At 39.6% G+C, this 19,349-nt stretch overlaps 1 protein-coding gene and 1 pseudogene across 9 annotated transcripts in view; both read left to right on the top strand.

The window, feature by feature from the left end:
- The window catches only part of CUNH1orf226 (chromosome unknown C1orf226 homolog), a 331,114-nt gene that overhangs the window by 235,672 nt on the left and 76,093 nt on the right, over positions 1 to 19,349 (top strand). The gene's annotated exons all lie outside the window — the stretch shown is intronic.
- LOC106007804 (zinc finger MYM-type protein 1 pseudogene) lies at positions 9,391 to 18,931 on the top strand (annotated as a pseudogene). Its single transcript, XR_015443109.1, has 2 exons — positions 9,391 to 9,397; positions 10,968 to 18,931. The product of XR_015443109.1 is annotated as a zinc finger MYM-type protein 1 pseudogene (transcript).

The following is a 19,349-nucleotide window of genomic DNA, read 5'->3' as shown; positions in this document are numbered from 1 at the left end:
TGGGATGCAATGGGTGGTGTCTTCCACAGAGCAGTTTCAGTGAGGGTTAGAGACACTTTGAGTCACTTGGCTGTGAAAGAAAGAACCATGATGTGAACTTCAGTTTAACAGTAACATCAAATAAATACCTGCTTTAAGAAGAGGAGATAGTAATATACTTATAAGGGGAGGAAGAGAGGCCCTGTGGGTATAAAGATTGAAGGTTTGTAAAGTATATACAACTTTGAAGCATTACTATTTTTTGTATATATAATTATATGTAATCCTGACCTGGAACACATAGGTAGAATCACATAATTATGAGTGATGGTAAATGCTATAATCATCAGTCACTCTGTTGTTTTATGAAGCCAAACAGAGATGCTGTCAGGATTCTTTTTTATTACTTTAAGGTAATACAAGAAGACATTAATAAAGAAAATATTAAAAATACTCTTCTATGAAAAAATAGAATTTTATAACAAAATACTTAGAGAATAACAATGGTTAACACTGTTATACTATGTGTAAAACAATGGCCAACATGTTATTCAAAGTACAAGTCAAACACAAAAAAGATTCTCTCTTACAAAGAAGAAACAAATAAAAAGATAAAACTATTTTTATGAACAAAATAAACTAGTAAGCAACAAATCAGACACATAAGCTTAAATATCACATCATTTCTCTTAAATGAGAAACTAATATATATATATTAGGGAGAAGTTTAAATAACTCCCCAAATTATCTATTCTGTTGTTTCAAAAATATTTTAAGATAAATGCTCTCAGGATTCTTAAAACTCTCCAGAATCTATGCTATTCCTTTAGAATCAGAGATTCAAATAGAGATTATTCTATTTATACCTTCCCCACTGTACTAACCAATATTCTGTCACTGTACCTGAAAACAGACTATTTATGAAGTGAGAAATTGTTTATTTGGCCTCATGGTTCTGAAGTTTAAGTCCAATCCCAGGTCAGGTGGCTGCATTAAGGTTTGGGGCTATCTTAGTTGCTTTCCTGTTGCTGGAACAATATATCCAACACTTGCAACTTAAAGGAAGAGAAGTTTATTTTGGCTCAGTTTCAGAAGTTTCAGTCCTTGTATGGTTGGCAGCATGTGGAAGGGTCTGGCAAAGGAAAGCTCCTCATGTCATGGTGGACAGGAAGCAGAGAGCAAAAGGAAGGAAATGGAAATATACCCTACCAGTTCATGCCCCTCATCATCCACCTTTTCAGACCAGAACCCACCTCCTAACAGCAAGTGAGCTATACCACCCCCATAATTCTACCACCTTCCAAAATCCCCACCTGTGAGTGTCAGGCTCTGACTGGGACAACCAGATATAAACCATAGGAGAGGCAGAATGAGAACAGGCTGAGATCTCATAGATGTTTAGGGGCACACCCCAGATAACTTAAGGACCTTGCCACAAGACTCTACTCCCAAACGTTCCATCATCTCTCAGTAGCGCCATGCTCAGGACATGTGAACCTTTGCGGGGGGCGGGGGGGGGGGACACATCCAATCCATAGCATCTTCCTCCAAGCCTTCTCAAGCTTCCATCTCAAACCCTGCCATGTATTCCCTTCTCTCTATTCCCATCAGACTCTGGAAAGGACTCAAAGCACAAAGGGCCCTAAAAGGTCAAGAAAGGAGATGTAGACCTGGAGTTGAAGCCTGTTCTTTGCATATGACATATGTACATCTCATTTGCATGCTCTGTGAATTATTTGTAAGTGACAAGGAGGCCAACTCTACTATCTCTATAGGAATGTGAAACTTCTGCTCCTCCCACTTCCCACCTCTCATTGCCTGAGGTTCTTGATGGCCTCTGACCTCTAGGAATCTGGAAGCAGCTTAGCCTAGAGATTGTTCCCTAACTTCTTGTGTCATTTTGGGCAGCTCATCTGTCAGATAAGAGTATCCATCACTCTAGGCATGAGTAATGTTTCCTGTAGAGTTGATGCCTTTATTTCCTCCAGCTTCAAAACCTTTCAATAGTGCCTTTTCATACATATGCATGAGCAGGAACACCCAATTTTCCCCATGGAGAACCTTAGGAACTGAGAAAGGGAAGGAAATATCATTCACGCTGTTTGGCTTCTGTTACTTCCCCAGGGTTTCTTGTAATCCCTCATGCATTCTGGTAGAAATCCCTCTCATTAATGACCCTTCTCACTCTGTCCTGTCATTCCTATCTGTATACAATCACTCTCTGCAGGCATCCCCCTTCAAGTGAGATTCTTGGGCTATCCCCTTGTCCTTCAGCATCTCTGTGTCACTGCCAACTCTCTGCCCTGGTTTCATTTTCACTTGCTTCTTCAGCACCTTGAGCTTGAACTACACACAACCTCTCAGTCTTCATGGGCTCTCTCAGCTGTCTTCGGTCCTGAAATAACCTCCCTCAGGCCTGTTAACCCCACTCAAGACTGAGTCTTCTGGCAACTATCCTTCCTCCCAAAGCCCTGATTATGCCTTCATCAGAGCCCTCCATCCTGCAGCTATATGGTTCATTGGGTTCCAATTGCACAGAAAGCTCCCAAACATGTCAATACTCCCTAGGCTCTTCTGAACCACTCTGTAGCACTAACCTTGCCACTTCTTTTGTTTCTCCTTTTATTTGAGGCATTGTATTTTGTCTCCCCCTCTTTTGTTTTCAGCTCTACATAGTTATATATGCACTCTTTATCTTTCCATGAAGGAAAGTTCTGCATTTTACTATTTCTTACTCTCTATAGAATGAACAAGTCCCTGACAGTGCATCTCAGTAGACACCTAGAAGGGACACCGAATCTTTAGCAAAGGACTGATGATGTGTAAGTCATTTTAGGCTTTGTGGTGCTAAGCCATGTCCATATATGAGCACACATGTCTGAGACCTTTCTTTCCTCCTTTCAGCCTTTCTTTTCAAAAGTCATTATATGCTACTATGTAGAAAGCACTGGGAATGAAGAGACAAATAGGGTATAGTCCATGTCTTCAAGTTCTCACGGGACTCCTTTCTCTTACAATTTTCAGATAATATTCAGAGAAATAAAATAAAATTCAGCTATAAGTTTATTTGTTTCAGTATTAGGGACTAAACTCAGGACCTTTGCACTGGGTTATATCCCAAGTCCTTTTAAAATTTTAGACACTAAGACACTAAGTTGGCCATGATGGGCTCCAATTGTGAGCCTCCTGCCTCAGCCTCCAAGAGTAGTGGAATTATAGGCATGCACTACCATGCCCAGCTCTGGTATAAGTTTTTAATTGATCAAATAATACATGCTTTTTACTCTACATAATGAGGAATTTTATAAAGGAAAAAGTCAGTGCTATTTCTTCAACACCCCTTCTTTCTAGTAACATTCTATATGAAAATATATAGACACTCAGATGTGTTTCCAAAATCCAGTATTACTCCGTGTAGAGGTCTATAATTAGCCTGTTCTTCACCCAGCAATTTATCAAGAACTTCTTCCCAGCAACTGTACCACTGCCCCCAGCAATGAGGAGCAGAGCCGCTCCCAGCACAGAAGAGGTGAACCTTCTGGGCCACCATACCACCACCCCCAGCACTGAGGTGAGCCACATGGGCACCAGCAGCCCCCCGCCCCACTTGAAATGAGAAGACATGTAAACAAGTCTCAAAAACCGACTTCCAGATCACCTAAAGCAACCCCAAAGGGAAACTAGATGGAACAATCTGATACTCAACGACCTGAACTCCCTGAACTGGCAATGAAAGAGGATCTGGAAAAAATGAAATCAGAAATAATTTCTCAGATAACAGCAGAGATTGTGCTCATAGTACAATACAGGATTAATAAATCTAGAGAGGACGCAGATTAAAAAAAAATAGAGGAGCGGAGGAACATGATGGAATACCAACATACAAAACAAATGGAATCCATAAAACAGATGCAAACAGAAATCCAGGAGATTAAAAACTCCATAGAAAGGCTATGCAGCCTAATGAGCCAATGTGAGGACAGAATTTCAGATACAGAAGATAAGGTTGCAATTTGTGACCAGGAAAAGAAAAATTTCTTTAAAATAGTAAGGTACCATGAGGCATCAATCAAGCAGCTACTAGATGATGAAAAGAAGAATAACATAAGACTGATTGGAGTCAATGAAGAAACAGGAGACAGTGCAGACAACATAAAAAAAACTGTTCACAAAAGTGATGGCAGAAAACTTCCCAAGCAGGGGAAAAGAAGTTGACATACAGACAAGTGAGGCATATAGGACACCAACTAGCCTTGATAAAAAAAAAAAAAAGTCTACACATAGACAAATAATAGTTAAGATTCCAGAAACCCGACAGAAGAACAAAATTCTACAAGCAGTTAGAGAAAAGAAACAAATTGCATACAAAGGAAAGCCCATCAGAATCACAGCAGACTTCTCAACTCAAACTCTCAGGGCAAGAAGAGCTTAGAGTGACGTATTTCAAGCCCTAAAGGAAAACAGCCTCCAACCCAGATTGATGTACCTTGCAAAATTATCTTTCAAAATTGATGGAAAAATAAGATATGTTCATGACAAAGAGCACCTTAGGAACTTCATGAATACCAAACCAACACTCCAAAAAATTTTAAACAATGTCCTAGGAAAAGACAACGATGATCACAACCCTAGGAAGCCCAGAAGAATGAATTCATAGGGCACAACAAGAAATTAAACACAAAGGGGGAGAATCCAACAAAAAGAAAAAGTCATGGCAATAAAAAGTCAAAACGTATCAGTTACAACCAGCAATGTTAATGGTCTCAATTCATCAATCAAAAGAAATAGACTGGCAGAATGGGTCAAGAAGCAAGATCCAACAATATGCTGTGTACAACAAACACACTTCATTCAAAAAGAAACTCATAGACTGAAAGTTAAAGGATGGAAAACAATACTCCATGCAACAGGAACCCGAAAAAAAGCAGGAGTAGCTATCCTGTTTGCAGATCAAGTGGATTTCAAACCCACACTGATTAAGAGAGACAAAGAAGGACACTACATCCTTGTAAAGGGAACAATCCAAGAGGAAGAGAAGACAATCATAAACATATATGCAACAAACACTAGTGCACCCAACTGTATAAAACAAATACTAATAGACATGAAAAATCAAATAAGCTCTAATACAGTAGTAGTGGGTGAACTCAATACCCCACTGTCACAAATAGATAGATCAACTAGACAAAAAATAAACAACAAAATACTAGAACTCAGTCAAACTCTTGAACAAATGAATTTAACAGATGTGTACAGAGTGTTCGACCCCACCAAATCAGAATACACATTCTTTTCAGCTGCACATGGGTCATTCTCCAAAATAGACCACATAGTCACTCATAGAACATGTTTAAGTAAGTGCAAAGAAATTGAAGTAATCCCCTGTATATTATCAGACCATAGTGTGATGAAATTGGAGATCAATAGCAAAAGAAACTGCAAGAATTTCATAAACACATGGAAACTGAACAACACACTTCTGAATAAGCAATGGGTCACAGAGGAAATTAAACAAGAAATCAGACAGTTCCTCCAATTAAATGACAATGACAATACAACATATCAGAATCTATGAGACACAATGAAAGCAGTCTTGCTTGAGAGGGAAATTCATAGCAGTGAATATTCATATTAGGAAAACAGAGCAAGCCCAATTAAACAACCTGATGCTGAACTTCAAGCTTCTACAAAAAGAAGAGCAGGACAAACCCAAAGCTCATACAAGGGAGGAAATTATAAAGGCCAGAGCAGAAATCAATGCAATAGAGACCAGGAGAACAATACAAAAAATCAATGAAGCCAAGAGTTGATTCTTCGACAGAATACACAAAACTGACAAACCCTTAGCTAACCTTATCAGAAAAAGGAAAGAAAAGTCCCAAATCCATGCAATTAGGAATGAAAAGGATGAAATTACAATAGACCCAGCAGAAATCCAGTGGACCATCAATACCTACTTCAAGAACATATACTACAATAAGATGGAAAATGGAGAAGAAATGGACAGATTCCTAGAAAAGTATGAATTACCTAAGTTGAACAAAGAAGACCTAAAAATTCTAAACAACCCAATATCAATCAAGGAAATTGAAAGCATAATTAAAAACTTACCAACTAAGAAGAACTCAGGTCCTGATGGCTTCACTGCTGAATTTTACAAGACATTTAGAGAGGAACTAAAATTCTTTGATGAAATTGAAAGGGAAGTAATACTCCCGAATTCATCCTGGAAGCAAGTGTCACCTTGACCCCAAAGCAGAGAAAGACCCAACTGAAAAAGAGAACTCTAGGCCAATCTCACTAATGAACATAGATGCAAAAATCCTTAATAAGATACTGGCAAATAGAATGCAGAAGATCATCAAGAGGATCACCCTGACCAAGTGGGATTCATCCCAGGGATCCAGGAATGGTTCAACATATGTAAATCAATAAATATAATACAGTATATCAATAGAGGCAAGGATAAAAACCGCATGATCATCTCAATACATGCATAAAAAGCATTTGACAAAATCCAACACGCATGTATGATAAAAACCCACAAAAAATTGGAATAGACGGTCTCTACCTCAATCTGATAAAAGCCATCAATGAAAAACCAACAGCCAATATCATTCTAAATGATCAAAAACTGAAATCATCCACACTAAAATCAGGAACAAGACAAGGATGTCCACTATCACCACTCTTGTTCAATATAGTCTTGGAAACATTAAACATAGCAATTAGACAAGAGAAAGTAATAAAAGGAATAAAGATATAAAATGAAGAAGTCAAATTGTCATTATTTGCAGATGACATGATACTCTATATAGAAGACCCCAAGAACTCTACCAAAAGTCTTCTAGACTTAATAACCAAATTCAGTCAAGTAGTTGGTTACAAGGTCAACACACAAAAATCAATAGCTTTCCTCTACACAAACAACAGACTCACTGAGAGAGAAATAGGGCAAACAATTCCTTTCACAATAACATGCAAAAAACTGAAATACCTAGGAATCAACCTAACGAAAGAAATCAAAGACCTCTTCTCTGAAGACTATGGCGCTCTGAAAAGAGAGATTGAAGATGATATCAGAAAACGAAAAGACCTCCCTTGTTCCTGGGTAGGAAGAATTAACATAGTGAAAATGGCCATACCAAAAAACTGCTATATAGATTCAATGGAATCCCAATTGAAATCCCAGCAGCATACTTCATGGACCTTGAGAAAATAATCCAAAAATTCATTTGGAACCAGAAGAGACCTAGAATAGTAAATGCAATTCTAGGCAACAGAGACATGGCAGGGGGTATCACAACCCCCAACTTGAAACTATGCTGCAAAGCTACTGTGATAAAAACAGCATGGTACTGGCAAAGAAACAGACCTGAGGACCAGTGGAACAGATTAGAAGATGCAGAAACAATGCCAGACACACTCAGCCACCTCATCTTTGACAAAAGAGCCAAACACCCTCACTAGAGGAAAGATAGCCTCTTTAATAAATGGTGCTGGAAAAATTGGGCTTCAACTTGCCAAAGATTAAAACTAAACCTATATCTCTCACCATGCACTAAACTGCAATCAAAATGGATTAAAAACATAAATATTAAAACAGAAACGCTGAACCGAATAGAACAGAGGTTAGATAGAACTCTTGAAGACATTGGTGTAGGAAAAGATTTTATGAACAAAACTTCAGTTGCCCCTGAACTAGGACAAATAATCAACAAGTGGGATCTCTTCTTATTAAAAAGCTTCTGCACAGCAAAAGAAACCACCATCAGTGTGAAGAGATAACCCACAATGTAGGAAAAAATTTTCACCTGCTGTTCCTCAGACAAAAGTCTGTGTAGAATCTGTAAACAACTTTAAAAAATCATACCTCCCAAATTTAAAGACCCAATCCAAAAATGGGCATCTGAAATGAACAGACATTTCTCACACAAAGAAGTAGAAATAGCAAATAAACATGAAAAAATGTTCAACATCACTGGTCCTTCGTGAGATGCAAATGAAAACAACGCTGAGATTCCACCTCACCCCAGAAAGAATGGCTGCTATCATGAAATCAACCAATAACAAATGCTGGTGGGGCTGTGGGGAAAGAGGAACCCTGCTCCACTGCTGGTGGAAGTGTAGACTGGTGCAACCGCTGAGGAAATCAGTATGGAGATACCTCAAAGAACTAGGACTGGAAGTCCCAGTTGACCCAGCTATTCCCCTGATGGGTATTTTCCCCAAAGAATTAAAAAATCATACCACAGTGATATATGTGCACCCATGTTCATAGCAGCACAATTTGTAATAGCTAAAACTTGGAAGCAGCCCAATTGCCCATCAACTGGAGACTGGATAAAGAAAATGTGGGTTTTTTAAAAAATAAAATGAAGTACTACTCATCCATAAAAAATGAGAAATTAGAGACACTTATAGCTAAATGGATGTACATTGCGGTGATACTCTTAAGTGAAATAAATAGGACACACATGTGTGAATACAGAATAGTTTCTCTAGTGTGAGAAACTGAAAGAGTAAATAAGGACTAAAAGGTTTAATGTGAAATAGGAAGAAAAGGGGAAGGGGAAGTGGGAGGGGTAGAGGAAAGGAAAGAAGGGAATGGAATTAATATGTGAAAATTAAAAATGGAAACAAAGTCTTTGTAAATAAGGAGGGATGGAGGGGTTGAAGGGAGGGCAGGGGAACGGGGAAAAATAAGAACCAAGAGAGATTATATAAAGGTGCATATTTCCAGTGATGAATGTTGTTATATTGTATACCTAAAATGTATCAATAAAATTAATTTTAAAAAGAAAAGAACTTCCTCTCATATCTGTACTTACGGTTTTCCCATGGTGGCTTTGACTTTGAGAGTTCCATAGTGAAAGTGCTGTTTTAGGAAAACCCATCTGGCTTGGAATGGGGTGCATCCTGGGTGGATCATATCAGCAAGAAAGAGGAAAGAAAGCTTACCTGGGTGTAATGGAAGAAATGTCTGGGGCTGTTCAGAGTTGGTGGCAGTGGTGGAAATGTATAGAGGAGTCAATCTGTGAGCTGTTTAGGCATGAAACAGACTAACAATGTCTTAATGTTGGAAGTCAATTTGAGAGGGACTTGAGGCTCCTGTGAATTCAACATAAAGCTTCAATACTTTGGCCTCTGTCCCTTCTGAGGGCTTTCCTACTCTGATAGCATCCCACTTGGTTTTAAATTCAGTGTTGGTGAAAGGATGGAAATCTGTATCATGATAATGCTTAGGCTGAGCTCCACAGAAGCAGGGACCATACCTGTTGGGTCCACTATTGATAGTATTTCTAGCAGCCAGAAAGGATCCTTGGTCCATTTTGTAGGGGCTCAGTAAATCCTGCCAGCCCAAGTGAAGCCATCTCCATCTGTTTGCTGCACTAAAATGTTCATGTCAAAATGGCTGGTAAACTTATTTGTCTTCTTGTGGTCTCACCCATTCTTGATGGCCTGAAGGACAGCCCAAGAGAGGCACAAAGCCAGCTAGAGAGAATAGATATGAACAGAAGAAAACTAAAGCTAGTTGTCAGAGCCATCAGAATGAAACCTCTGTGTTGGTCTCTCAGGACCTAGCCTTAGAGGACATCTTTTGCACTAATAATGATGATGGAAAATCCAATTAAGTTAACTTTAGAAATCTTCACATAATTAAATACTCTCCACCGGTGAGAGAATTAATTACCCTGTGGAGGAAGTAACAGGGGAACAGGGAGGCCAGGCTGGTCCCAATTCTACTATGAAATGACTGCTGTTTTCAAATTTCATTACTCTGTTTCATTTTATTCTTCATGAATGTCCACAGGGAACGAATTTAGAATTTGTGACAAGCACTGAAGAAGCTCAGATGGGGAAGTAAGTGCACAGTAAAATGATCACTCCTTCCCTTTACTTGTCTGCTTGTCAATAAGTGTGACCTGGCCACAGTGCCTATTGAGGGTTCTGACCTTTTCTGGAACACAAATACCATTGAAAATCTGACAAAAACTGGTTACATAAAGTTTTGAATTTTAAGAAAAGTCATGGACCCTGTAGTCCTGTGGGTTCATAGTAAGACACCTTGGAACCAGTAAACATTGTAAGCCATCTTTGAATATTTGGATCTAGAGAGGATGGCGGGAGAGGGGTGGGGCCGATGGGACCATTTTGTGTGGAAGAACCTATGAAAAGCTTCGTTCGCTGAGTGTCCTTTTTGGAGAAAGTAGAATCTGGAAACTGTTCCCCAGGACGAAACCCATTGGTTTGGAGCTGGAGAACTCCTTTGCATCAGATACTAAAATGAAAGAACCACTGTTAGATGGTGAATGTGACAGGGCAATGTCACCACAACTGAGGCAGCTAAATGAAATTAAGACAGAACCAGACAGTGCTCAAGATTATTGTCAAGCCCAACAACCCAGAAATCAGGAGAATGAATGGAAAATAAACACATTTTCAGACAGTGAGACATTATAAATCTGAAAGATGTGTGATCAGTATCCAACTAGAGGATAATACCTCTAGCAAAAATTTTTGTAGCCAATCTTTTCTTTCATCATATGAATAAAAAAGAAAACTATTTGTTACCATATGTGCTAATAGCATTTTGACCAAGTGCAGCATATGTCAGAAAACAGCTACTATTCAGTATGAAGTAAAATATCAGGATATGAAATATAGTCTTTGCAATAATGCTTGCTTTTCCAAGTTTCACTCTGCTGACAACTTCATCATGAGCTGTTGTGAGAATTGTGGAGCTTACTGTTATACCAGCTCTAGTCTGTTTCAAATACTTCAAAAGGGTGGACAGTCTAATTACTTTAATAGTTCAAAGACTATTACAGCACATGAGAAAAAACCAACCAAAACACTTACGTCTTTTCCTTACAAATCATTGAAACTATCAAATGAAATGATTGAGATTACTAATGACTTGTGACTTGGGGAAGACAGAGATTTTCTGCTCTATTAATTGTTTTTCTGCATACAATAAAACTAAGATGGAGTCTTCTACAGCAAATGTTTCCACAACGCACAGTGCTTCAGTGGAGCACTTTCTCCAAAGAAAGATTTAATTCCAGTTATAAGCACTATAGTGTCATTAGCAGATAATCATGCTGCCCTGTCCATCGTGAACACGGACATCTTACAAGGTACAGTTTCTTCAGTACAGAAAATGTCATTATGGATATTTCAAAGAGTTCACTCAAGGAATCAAGTAGTAGTGTTGCTAATGGTATGGAACAGCCAAGCCTTTTGCCATCATCATCAGTACTCTGTCAGCATACACTTGGTTCCAGCATAGAAGCACAAAAAGGTGAAGTGTTAGACAAGGATCCTGCACACAGTATGAAATCTGTGAAAGTAAGTAATGGACTCTGTCATCCTCCAAAATTTACTTCTAAAGTGCAAAAAGTCAAAGATAAACCACAAAGTATTAGAAAATCTTGGCATTCGAATCATCAGCGCTTAAATAACAGTATTAAAAAAGATGTAACATTTTGTTATCCATGCCAGTTGTTCTGCCAAAAAACTTTTAGCTATGGAGGAGAATCATTTGTAACCCAAGGAACTTCTAATTGGAAAAAATGCTGGAAAAATTCAGAAATCATGAAAAAAGTGAAATGTATTTGAAGTCCTTGCAGTTTTGGAGGAAATACCAGTTCTGTGATGAAGCTGTCAGGGATAATTTATCTAATCATCCAAAGCAGATGGAGGGACAAAAAAAGTACCTAAAGCTTATAGTTGAAAATATTTTATTTGTTGGGAAGCAGTGTTTATTTACCCTTAAGAGGAGATGACCATTCTGTTTCTTCTGTGAATAAAGGGAATTTTTTAGAATTGTTAGAAATCAGAGCAAAAGATAAAGGAGAAGAAATATATTAACTCATGAATCACAAATTTACTTCTATAATAGTACACAGATTCAAGCTGATATTTTTGAAATAATAAATATGGAAATGTTGCAAGATATTGTGAATGACATCAATCTCTCCTCAACTTTTTCAGTTATATGTGATGAGATAACTAATGCCACCAATGAACAACTTTCAATTTGTGTAAGATACCCACAAAAAAACATCAAAAGCTGTCATAATTAAGGAAAGATTCTTGGGTTTTGTTGATATTGAAGAGAAGACTGGGACCCACTCACACAGGAGTATCAAAACTTATCTGCAGCAAATTGGAGTTGATTTTAATAAAATTTGTGGCCAGGCCTATGATAGTACCACTAATCTGAGAGTAAAATTTAATGAATTTGCAGCAGAATCCAAGAAGGAAGAGCCAAGAGCTCTATATGTACATTGTTACACACATTTTTTTGATTTAACAGTAATTAGGTTTTGTAACGAAAAGAACTCTGAGGTGCTCTACATACTCTCAGTTCTTTGTTCAACACTATTTGTATGTCTGGGGAAATGCGAATTTTCGAGACATTTGTAAGCTAAGTCAAAACAAAATGTGCAATAAACATACATCGCAGTCATGTTGGATAGTCCATGATTGTTCATTGTTATCTGTGATTGAGAGGCTTCCAGAAATTATTGAAACATTGGAAGTTGTGTCAAGCCATTTCTCAAGCACAAGTTTGGCTGATGAATTGAATGATTTGTTAACACTAGTTTCCAAATTTGAGTTTGTTTTTTGTTTGAAATTTCTTTATTGAGTACTAAGTGTTACAGGAATTCTTTCCAAAGAGCTTCAAAGTGAAACCATGAACATTTTTTCTTTGTCTTCAAAAATAGAAGCAATTTTGGAATGTTTATCATCTGAAAGAAATGATGTATATTTCAAAACTCTCTGGGATGGAGCAGAGGAAATATGTAGAAAAATTATCAGTAAAGATTTTGAAGTTGAAAAGCCTTCTCTTGAAAAAAGAAGAAAAATTCAGAAAATGATAGATCTTGGCAATTCAGAGAATGTGTTTTTTCCTACTTCATCAGAAAAACAATATAAAATTAATATTTATTACCAAGGATTAGATACTATATTACAAAATTTTAAATTATATTTTTCAGAGTTTGATTATTGTAAAATGAAGCAAATTTCAGAGCTATTATTTAAATGGAATGAACCATTAAATGAAGCAACAGCCAAACATATTGAAGAATTTTATAAGCTTGATGGAAATATTATCCCTGAACTTAGATTTTATTGACATTATGCATAGCTCAACTTTGTCGTAGATTATACTCCCATCAATTTCATTACTCTTGGTTATTTGTTTATTCAACATGACCTTCACAATAATATTCCTTGTATCTCAAACCTGTTACATATCGCTTTGTCTTGGCCAGTTACTTCAGCCAATAATGAAAACTCATTTTCTACACTGCCTCGTCTTAAAACGTATTTATTTCGTACCATGGGACAAGAGAAGCTCAGTGGCCTGGCCCTAATGGCTATTGAGCAGGAGTTGGTAAATAAATTGATAGAGCCTAAAAGACTCAATAGAATTATAGAAAAGTTTATCAGTCAAACGTAAGAAATACAATACCTGCTAATTGGAACTTAAAAGAATTGTATCTGCTGGAATCCTGGTTTTCCTGTTGTGGTTTTGTTTTTTTGTTTTTTTAGTTTATCTCTTTTTCTTTTTGAGATGGGACATCACTATGTTGCCCATAGCTGGTCTGGAACTTGTGAGTTCAAGTGATTCTCCCACCTCAACCTGCCAAGTAGCTAGGACTAAAGCATGACAGTGTGCTCATCTTGGAATCCTAATTTTTGTCTTAAAATAAACTCTCTTTTAATAAAAAACTTTTTTTCCCAAAAGAATATGTATTACATTCACATTCAAAAGGCATCAAATAACATACAATGAAAAAGTTTCCTTCCCTTTTTCAGTTCCTCCTTCCTAAAGTTTTATCAGTTCCTTAAATATCTTCTTAGAGATATTTTCCATAAGAGGTACAATACAGTGTACATTGGTCTTCAGCTTGTTCTTTCTACATGTGATATTTTTGAGATTGTCTCATATCAGTAAATAGTTGATTTTTTACAACTACAGAATGTTATATTGTATAAATATACCATAATACTTTGTGCATAGGTCATTTGTACATAATAAATTACTGTAAAATATAAAATTATAATTCCTAGGTCAGAAGGTTTGTACTTTTATTTTTTTAATGAGATATATTTCCTAGGCTTGAGTGGATGAACAAACCAACCAGTCGATCTTAAAAACATTTGTTGAGCACTGAATGTAACCCATATGCGAAGTATTTGAGGAGAGTGACAAAAATGTTAGCATCAGAACATGAGAATAAATGTTCTAACAGAAAAGAAGCAGCATACAGATCATTGAAGTTGGGCAATGCTGAAAAAACAAGAAGTTGGTGACCTTGTTCAGCTTTGCTCATAGAGAGTCCAGTCCTTCTTGATGCTGTGGGATGAGCTCCTAGTCAGGCTGCCTTTGAAAATGCACACTGTCCTTTCTCAAGGAGACCAGGGATGCTGGATCCTGTCCGCCTCAGTGCTGTGTTGTGCAACACCTTGCCCAAGGGCTGATTATCTTTTTTTGAGTATTATTTTGGCCTTTGATTTCATCACTTGTCCCATTTGTTGCAGTTTTTACTGATAATTCATACCTTTCAGAGGATGAGTGGGAGTGATGAAACTATAAGAAAACAATGTGTTCATCTCATTTTTATTAATGATCTCAATAAAAGGCTTTTTGGAGGTGGTAAGAAAAGCCTCAAAATGGCAACCCTTGATAGGTATGATCTGCACATAGGCTCATTTCCTCCTATTAGCACATAATTAATCATTGAAGATGGTCCTGACTGCAAGGGGGCTGGAGTATTGTGGGTTCATTTCCTTTCAGAGGTGGAGCAGCTGTCCACAGAACGGACCAGTGGTCTGAGATGTCTGTCCTCACACAAATGTTTCTCCCTTTACCACTGTGTGTGTGTGTGTGAGTGCAAGTGTGTGCGTGCACACGTGTACAGGTATATGTAGTTATACCCATAAGTATACAACCCATGCACCCACACACATCTGTTTTTGTGTGTGTACATGAATAATTTTGTTAGCAAAAGAACTAAATCCAAAGTCTTCTTTATTGCCATTGTTCACTGATGGGAAAGGCTTGAAAGACCTAAGGAAACAAACCTGTGAGGTGCCTCATCTGATGAAGAAGAATGTGACAAGCTGAATGTAGAAGAGAAATTGCAAGTGCTCATTAACCTGGTCACAAGAGAACTTTGATTCATGGGCCTGGTCTCCCAGCCCCTGTCTATTTATACAAGCCCCATCCCTTGGGTGGTCAGAGCAGTATGAATTAATATGATATATGATCATAATAAGACAGCTACAGAGTGTTTGTGATTGTGCTTGCTTTCTTGTAGATCCATGTCACATTTCTGTTTGTTGTCCCCACCTTCAGAAAGGGAAGTAAGCATGGGCAAGTGAAACATAGGTCTGGGCAAGTAAGTCAGCCCTGGCTTCAGCCAGGACACTTTTCTGAAAATCATGCTGAGCTCTTGCTGCAACCAGCCCCCCTTTTCCTCCACAAGCCAGGCCTGGGACTGGCTCCCTCCTCAGTGGCACCTCATAGTCCATACCCTCTTGAACCTGAGGAAACTCCTCCATGCAGACCCTGCCTTCTGCTGCCTATCTTGAGCCATCATGTCCCCTGGATTTTGAGGCTATTTCTGCTTTGTACCTTCTTTATAAACAGGCTCAGGTTTTGCCATCCTAAATGGGAAAGGTGCATCTACCCCACCATCTTGCCTTGCTTGCCCTTTTGCTGTGGAACTCTTCGAGCTAGTTGCACTTGTTTACATTTCCAAACCAGGATCCCAGGTGCTTTTCAGCTCCATATACCTAAACTTCCTGGGCCACTCTATGGAGACCACCTTTGCTAAGGTCACTAGGGATGTCATTGGTGCTAAGTACCTGGCTCCCTTTTCATCTGCACCTCTATCATTCTCTGGAAAGTGCATGATGATATGAGCCTTTCTGTCTTCCATGTGCCTCTTCCCTTGTCTCCCGTGATGCTCTTGTCCTCTCCCTTTTTTGCTGTCCTCATCTTTTCCTACTCAGTAGTGTTTTGCTAACCCTTCTTGTTCTGCCACCATACATATGGAGACTATTAATGGGATTCTCTCCATGAGCCCCTTCTCTTGTTATATTCCTTCAAGAGATCTCATTTTTCCCATGGCTTTACTGCCCTCCCCCCAGTCCGGATGACACCCAAAGCCTCTGCCTCCTTGTATTTTATTTCAAGCTGCCTTTTAGGCAAGTCCTTCTGGATGCTTTTGGCCCCTCAAAGTTGACATGTCCAGAAGCAACCACACCCTTTCTCCTCCTCCTCCATCCCCTCAGCCTTCTCTTCCTTTGACCCATGTAATGTTTAATCCATCCACCAAGTCATCCACACCAGAGCCTTCTCCATTCCCCTCCTTCTCCTCACATTCCCAAGTCCATCTCCCTATACTCACAACCGCTCCCCCCCCCCAGCATTTCCTGCTTGGACTCAGGATGCTCAGTCGGGCTGCACGGACTGTGCTCTGCATAATGCCAGGGTGTGTCATTCATCTGCCATGTGCTTGGCACCTCACCTGCCAATCTTGGATTCTAACTATAGTTCCATGATTGTACACGAAAGACCAAAACTTGAGGATAAAGCTTCCCCCAGGGTCATAGTTGTAAACAGCACAACAGGAGTCTGAGTCCAGCTTTCTGACCTGCAAGTTCCAGGTCCAGATTCTTTCTGTTTCCCAAACATTTTGTATTGCATTAGCCTCTTTATTATCCTGCCTTCTGCTTCCGTCTTCCTTCAATCTATCCTTCACACCACCCTGATTCAACTGTGACAGTCCCCTGCTCAGACCCCCATCACTGTCCTGAGTCCTTGAGGTGAGGACTGAGCATGGGAGCCCGCCCCCAGTTACCCAGATGTTCCTCTGTCCCCATCTCCTACTTGTCCCTCCGTATGCCGTGTGCTTCCAGTACCCAAGAGACTGCCCTCATGACTCCATGCCTTCCTATGTGCACTGATTGTTGCAGCAGAGCCCCCACTTCCAGCCCTCCCCACTGTATTCCATGCTCAGGGAGTCACAGAGCTCCTCCCGTAGGGAACATGGTTCTGCCTGGGTTCTAGAAATGCTCACCACCTCCCTTTCCATAGCTTTGGGGTGCCGAGGGCACCTGCAGCACTGCACTGTGCTCTGCACTATGTCTTGTGCTCTCCCCTTACCTTTGTCATTAGCCCCCTATTAGCTTTTTTCATGTTGGCCCCTGACTGACATGTTCCCGCCCCACAGTTCCCAATGCAAGGTGCAAGACTGGGAGGGGTACCCGATGTGCCTTTTCTGGTCTCCACAGGCAGATGTTTTTTGTTGTATTCTATCCCATTCTTTGCACTCCCAGAGATCAACCTACTCTGTGTTCAGCTCCGAGCTCCTTGAAGGCAGCCTCAGAAACATTCCCAGACCTGTGTTCTGAGGGAATGTGATGGGGATGGGGAGGTGGATATAGAGTAAGAGGTGCTGGTTAGAACAAAGCTCATGCCAGACCCCCAATGCCACTTGGGTGGTGGGAGATAGCATCCCACATCCCACAGAGGAAAGTAATAGTAGTTCTCGGGCAAGGACCTCATTCTTCCCTACCATGTCTTCTTCTCTACCCTGGACCTGCTGCTTAGCCTCCCAACTTGCCTGATCCCAGACTTCCAATTTAAAAATGCAAGACTCTTCAAACATGCTTGGAAACTGATAAAAGATAAATGTGTCAGTTGTCACCTTTCCCCACTTTGTCTTTAGAGTTGTTAGTGGCCTGGAAATGAAAGGAAACAGTCTCTTAAAGACACTGGATGAGACTGTGATTGAGAGGGAGTATCTCAGGCCAAACAGAATGGCATGGCCATGGTCTGTGGAAGTTGCTGGGTGGAAATTAGAATTGCTGGCTCCTGGAGTTATCCCCAGAACTGGCTGGTGGTCTTATTCCCATGTCCTAGGAAGAAGTACCTTCAGGTGGGCACTGGATTAGCCCTCTTCCTCCTCCTCAGATGGAGCATCAGGTGAGTGGTCAGGATGACTTGAAGAAGAATCATAAGGAAGAAAGTACCTGCATGAGCCACCAGGCCCAGCCAGGCATGGTCCAAACCCTGGGGACCGTGGGGAAGCAGGTGACACCCTTTCTTACTGCTGGTTATGACACTTTGGACCTGTCAAGTGCTGAGCAACTGACATGAGGGGTGTGGAGTAGAGTTGTGTCCAGAGTGAGGTACGGAGTGAATCTCTCTGGAAGTTTGGATGGGAGCTTGATTGCCTTGGGAAAATGAGGATGTACTTGTGAATTGGACAGTATTCTTGGGTTGGTTTATTTGAAGAAATCTGGGTAGAAAGTGGCAGTCAGGGATAGCAGAGAAATGTAGCCTCACACCGAGTGTCCACAGAAAATCTTACCAACATGAGAATGAATTTGGTCATAGCTATAGAGACATATATGGAGCCATCAAGGGCTTGGGAAAATAAGTGGAATAAGAAATTCCAGGGTTCCTGGGTGACATGAAAGCATCATTGGAGTAATTTCTAACCTGGATAGAGATGGAACAATAGTGTAATATTCAAATAATATTTGATAATTATTAATCTGCTAAGCATATAATGCAGAAAGTTTAAGAACTTGGTCAAAAACTTACTGGTTGTTCAAATTCCAACTGAGATGCTATTATGAGTTTAGTTGTGTTCCTCATGTTTAAATCCTAACCCCTGATACCTGTGAATGTGATCTTATTTGAAAATAGAGACTTTACAGGTGTGATTGAATTAAAACAAGGTCATATGAGATTAGGGTAGACCCTAAATCTGGTGACTGATGTCTTTATAAGAAGAGGGACAAGAATGTATAAGGCCCTGGGTTTAAATCTCCAGCACCACAAGAGAAAAAAGAAAGAAAGAAAAAGAGGAAGAAGAAGAAAGGCACAGAGGAGACCCAGAGAAGAAGGCCATGTAGAGACAGAGTTAGAAAATAAGAGTAATGGTGCTACAAACCAAAAAAGGCCAAGGATGCAGCCACCAGAAGCAAGAAGAGATGTGTGGGATGGATTCTCCCTCAGAGCCTCTAGGAGGAACCAAGTTTGAATTCTAGCCTCCTGGACTGTGAGAGACTAAATTTCTGTTATTTGAAGCTATTATTTTTGTGTGTGATAATTTGTTACAGCAATTGTCTTAGTCACTTTCCCATTACTGGGACAAAATACCCAACACCTACAACATAAAGGAGGACAGGTTTATTTTGGTTCATAGATTTTAAAGGTTTCAGTCCATGGTTGACTGGCTCCATGGCAGAAACAGCACGTTAGAAGGGAATGATGGAAGAAAGCTGTTTGGCCCATGATAGCCAGGAAATAAGGTATGGGAGGAGCCGGGGTT

The sequence above is a fragment of the Heterocephalus glaber genome, unplaced genomic scaffold (assembly GCF_053883595.1).
Source record: "Heterocephalus glaber isolate CG9 unplaced genomic scaffold, H.glaber_assembly_v1.0 deba00001561, whole genome shotgun sequence".
In the NCBI taxonomy this organism is placed as follows: domain Eukaryota; kingdom Metazoa; phylum Chordata; class Mammalia; order Rodentia; family Bathyergidae; genus Heterocephalus; species Heterocephalus glaber.
Note: the sequence above shows the minus strand (reverse complement) of the source record. Positions and strands in the feature narration are given on the sequence as shown.